Source organism: Rhinolophus hipposideros (assembly GCF_964194185.1).
Source record: "Rhinolophus hipposideros genome assembly, chromosome: 16".
Classification (NCBI taxonomy): Eukaryota; Metazoa; Chordata; class Mammalia; order Chiroptera; family Rhinolophidae; genus Rhinolophus; species Rhinolophus hipposideros.
This window is the reverse complement of record NC_138062.1, coordinates 40,121,368-40,127,117: the sequence shown is the minus strand read 5'-3', so window position 1 is coordinate 40,127,117 and position 5,750 is coordinate 40,121,368.

The window sequence follows — 5,750 nt, the reverse complement described above, 5'->3', positions numbered from 1 at the left end:
AGAGGACCTGAAGAGACATTTCTCCAAAGAGGACATACAAATGGCAAATAGACATTTGGAAAAATGCTCAACATCACTTAATCTTCAGAGAAATGCAAATAAAAAGCACAATGAGATATCACCTCACCCTAGTTAGAATGGCTATCATCAACAAGACAAATAGTAACAACTGTTGGAAAGGCTGTGGAGAAAAAGGAACCCTCATACACTGTTGGTGGGAATGCAGACTGGTGCAGCCGTATGGAAGGCAGTGTGGAGTTTCCTCAAAAAATTACGAATAGAATTACCATATGACCCAGCAATCCCTCTCCTGGGTATCTACCCAAAAAATTTGAAAACATTTATACATAAAGACACGTGTGCTCCAATGTTCATTGCAGCTTTGTTTACGGTGGCCAAGACATGGAAACAACCAAAATGTCCTTCGATAGATGAATAGATAAAGAAGTTGTGGTATATATACACAATAGAATACTATTTGGCAGTAAGAAAAGATGATATAGGAGCATTTGTGACAACATGGATGGATCTTGAGAGTATAATTCTAAGCGAAATAAGTCAGACAGAAAAAGCAGAGAACCCTATGATTTCACTGATATGTGGTATATAAACCAAAAACAACAAAAGAACAAGAGAAACAAATGGGAAACAAAAACTGATAGACATAGACAATAGTTTAGTGGTTACCTGAGGGTAAAGGGGGTGGGGGGAGGGAGATAAGGGTAAGGGGGATCAAATATATGGTGATGGAAGGAGAACTGACTCTGGGTGGTGAACACACAGTGGGATTTATAGATGATATAATACAGAATTGTACACCTGAAATCTATGTAATTTCACTAACAATTGTCACCCCAACATTAAAAAAGAGAGAGAGAGAAATGTCTATTCAGGTCCTCTGCCCATTTTTTAATTGGGTTGTTTGTTTTTTTGTTGTTGAGTTGTATGAGTTCTTTATGCATTTTGGATATCGGCCCCTTATCGGAGGCATTGTTTGCAAAAATCTTCTTCTATTCGGTTTGTTGTCTCTTTAGTTTGTTGATGGTTTCTTTTGCTGTGCTTTTTATGTAGTCCCACTCATTTAATTTAGCTCTTACTTCCCTTGCCTGTGATGTCCAATTCATAAAGTCCTCTTTGAACCTCTTTGAACCTCTTTCATAAGTTTAGATGAAATAGTGCCATTTGCAACAATGTGGATGGATCTTGAGATTATGCTAAGCGAAATAATTCAGACAGAAAAAGTTGAGAACCATATTGTTTTACTGATATGTAGGATATAAAACTGAAAGCAACAAAGGAACCAGACAAATACAGAAACAAAAACTCATAGACACAGACAATAGTTTAGTGGTTACCAGAGGGTGAGGTGGGAGGGGCGTGGTAGACGAGGGTAAATGGGGTCAAATATATGGTGATGGAAGGAGAACTAACTCTAGGTGGTGAACACACAAGTGATATATAGATGATGTATTACAGAATTGTACACTTGAAACTGATATAATTTTACTTGTAATTTTTTTACTAATCATTGTCACCCAATTAACTTCAATTTTTAAAAATTGTTATAATATATACCAATAACAAAAGATGAATACAAGTCATGTTTGACTTCTGCAATTACAAGAGGTGCTCAAAGTGGTTACCGTCAGCATCCAGACACTTCTGATTACAGCGAACTACTGCTTGAGCAACGTTGACTGAAGTGTCCACTAGTATACATTTTTTTGGCAGCCCCGGCATAAATAGTAGCATTTTGGCACCCCCGATATAAATGCATAAAACTGCAGCAAAATTTAACATTGCCCCAAACAAGCATTTTTCTGGAGCTACTGTATCAGTGTCACTTCCTTGGATGAGCCTGCCGAGTAAAAGTTTCCAACTCTCCTTGAATAATTCCACGAAAACTCTTTAAAATTTTGTTTTTTAACATTTTTATTGAGGTATAATTTACACCCTGAAATTAGTAAGTTAAATGGTCTTAGTAATTATTTATAGAGTTACACGATCATTAACAAAATCCAGTTTTAGAATATTTCTGTCACCTCAAAAAGTACTCTTTTGCCCATTGCTGTTCATTCCCACTCCCACCTCAGCCCTAGGAAGCCACTGATCACTTTCTGTCTTTATAATTTGTGTTTTCTAGATATTTTATATAAATGGAATCATAAAATATATGGTGTTTTGTATCTGGCTTCCTCTACTTAGTATATGTTTTTTAGAATTATCCATGTGGAAGTATATATCAATATTTTATTTCTTTCAATTGCAGAAAGTATTCTAATATATACATATATGTATTAATATGTATATATTAGAATACATACGCACACACCACATTTTGCTTATCCCTATTTACAATTGATAAACATTTAGTTATTTCCAGTTTGGAGATATTATAAATAATGCTGCTATGAACATTTGTGCAAATGTCTTTGTGTTGATACACATTTTCACCTCTTTTGGGTAGATAACTTGGAATGCAATTACTGAGTCATATGATAAATTTATGTTTAACTTTTTTTTATATATTTTATTGGGGAAGGGGAACAGTGGGTACTTCTAGGTCTTTTCCCAAGTCATGTTGTTGTCCTTTCAGTCTTAGTTGTGAAGGGCGCAGCTCAGCTCCAGGTCCAGTTGCAGTTGTTAGTTGCAGGGGGTGCTGCCCACCATCCCTTGGGGGAGTGGAGGAGTTGAACCGGCAGCCTTGTGGTTGAGAGCCCACTGGCCCATGTGGGAATCGAACCGGCAGCCTTCGGTGTTAGGAACACGGAGCTCCAATTGTCTGAGCCAGCAGTTCAGCCCAATTTATGTTTAACTTTTAAAGAAACTGTCAAACTATGTTCCAAAGTGACTACACCAATGTACATTCCCACAATGAATTCATGAAGGTTCCAAATTTTGCACATCTTCACCAATATCTAGTAATAGGAAAAAACTGCTAATAGGAGAATATGCTTGAATGTTGAATAAAAAATAATAGGTAGAAATTGAATTGGACAATAAGTTTGGGTGGCATTCAAGAATATGACAATAAGGAAGACATATGGCACTATGGCTGAGTTATTAGAAGTAAGGTTGGATACATACATGGAGGATAGACCATTGAGGTCACTAAAATTTGTTCATTCGTTTTTACATAAAATGGCATCGGTGCTTCTATTGCAGCCCTAAGCCCTCCTTCTTCATGCAAGGACTCTCTTGACTCTTTCAGGTTCATTCTGTGTGGGCCGTAGGAAAACCAGGGTCTTCAGACACTTCGCTTTTTTTTTGTATTTTCCTTTCCTTGATTCTTCTCAGTCATGGTACTCATCCAGGAGTGATCTCACCTTTTAAGGACATACGAGTATATGGCCCCCATCGGATATATGCCCTGAGTGGATATTATGTCATCCGTGATTGAAAAGGGGGCTCTGTAACAAATCAGTGACCAATAGTAACCTCACAGGGTGATCTGATCATAAATTCCTAACTGGGCAGGTCATGGTGGATAGTCACCCCCAGCCGTATAACTTCTTTAGTAAAAGGTTTGTTTTTGCCTACAGTGAGCTCTGTCCATTGTTCTTGTGCACCGAGGTTAACACACCTTTGAAAGGAAGCACAACATCTTGTTAACTGTCCTGTAATCCAATCACAGAGAATCCCCCACCTTGCTTTCTACCATTTTCATAAAAATCTTTCTTATATTCCCTCCTTAATTCCAAGTATATAAAAGGAACTGCAAAACTGTCAATTCTCTGGAGCAGTTTTGAGATCTTGTTTCCCAGCAATTGTTATTAGTTTGGCTCAAATCAACGCTTATGAAAAATTCTCTACAAGTTTTGGACATTCTTATGTCAACAACCTTTATAATTAAGTAATTATTTGTAAAATATTTTATTAATGACTGCTTCTTAATACCGCCCACCAGAAATTTGAATCCCATCCCTTCCTAACTTTTGAGGGAATTTACACGTTCACTTATCTTTTCATTATCTTGTACATTCCAATGTCTGCAGTGTTATCATGTCCAAATCATGGGAATGTTTCACATTTCACTAAAAATGAAACTCACTCCTAGACTCACACTCCCTTTTCAGTATTGCTGCATACTTTTGGAGATTTGGTCTGTATTTGTTATTTTTGTTTCCCCACTGCTCACTCTCTCTTCAGTCAGCTCATAAAAGTCTTTCTACCTCCATTACTCTCCCTGAGGTCTGCAATGACCTTATGTGCCCAATAAATTCTAAGTGATATTTTTATTCTTCAAAATGCTTGCTTTTTCAGTGACAATGCCACAAATGGAATATTCTCTTTCTTTAAATAGGGACCTTTCTCATGCATTTCATTTTGTTACAATGAGATTCTGAGGGTCATTGGTATTAAGCTGTTTGTAACAACAACACATTCCTCAGGGAGTTAAACTCCTAACTTTGAAATTAAACTTCATGAAAGTGAAGCAAGGATAAGGGAAGTTATCTAAAGAAGCCCTAGGAGACGTCTTTGAAGGAGAATAAGGGAACTTCATTAATCTCCAGGAGAATTATTTTGTTGACTGCAACTGTTTAAATATACAAGATAAAAAGAAGAAATAATTTGAAGAAATAAATTTTCCTATCTTCACAGCTATCTTCAGGGAAACAGAAATGGCAGAAAGCTTTGCTTCTATTATTCTCCTTCTACCCCAAGGGAGCTTAATTGTTTAAAGAGTAGAATGTCAGTAGTATAATTTATTTAATGAGGCAGTCTGACAATTTAGTCCCCAAGATCTCAGAAACTTTAAATAACCTTCCAGTGTTCCCAAGGCAAACCCTCTTGGGCCTCCCAGACATACGGAATAGAAGCCCCTGCCTGGAGTAGCGCCCTGTACTTGCTGGGAGTTACTATAGGGGAGAAAGCATGGGCAACCAGAGTTTTCCCTGACACCATCTAAAAGAGCCACTGTATCCTCGTAAAGCCTAGGTGTGGGGTAGAGGAGAGGAGATATCAACAGTGGAAGGAAAATTTATTAAGTCAGAGTCTCTAGGACACAAAAAAGAGCAGTGTTTCTCAAAGTGTCATCTCTAGACCTGCAGTACCACATCACCTGTGAGTTTTTAGGCATGAAAATTCTCTTTTTTTTTTTAAATTAAATTTATTGGGGTGACAATTGTTAGTAAATTTACATAGATTTCAGGTGTACAATTCTGTATTACATCATCTATAAATCCCATTGTGTGTTCACCACCCAGAGTCAGTTCTCCTTCCATCACCATATATTTGACCCCCCTTACCCTCATCTCCCACCCCCCACCCCCTTACCCTCTGGTAACCACTAAATTATTGTCTGTGTCTATGAGTTTTTCTTTCTCATTTGTTTGTCTTGTTCTTTTTGGTTTATATACCACATATCAGTGAAATCATAGGGTTCTCTGCTTTTTCTGTCTGACTTATTTCACTTAGCATTATACTCTCAAGATCCATCCATGTTGTCACAAATGCTCCTATATCATCTTTCCTTAACGCCGAATAGTATTCCATTGTGTATATGTACCACAACTTCTTTATCCATTCATCTATCGAAGGACATTTTGGGTGTTTCCATGTCTTGGCCACCGTAAACAAAGCTGCAATGAACATTGGAGTACACGTGTCTCTATAGAGAAATGCTTTCAGATTTTTTGGGTAGATACCCAGGAGAGCGATTGCTGGGTCATATGGTAATTCTATTCGTAGTTTCTTGAGGAACCTCCACACTGCCTTCCATAGCGGCTGTACCAGGGCATGAAAATTCC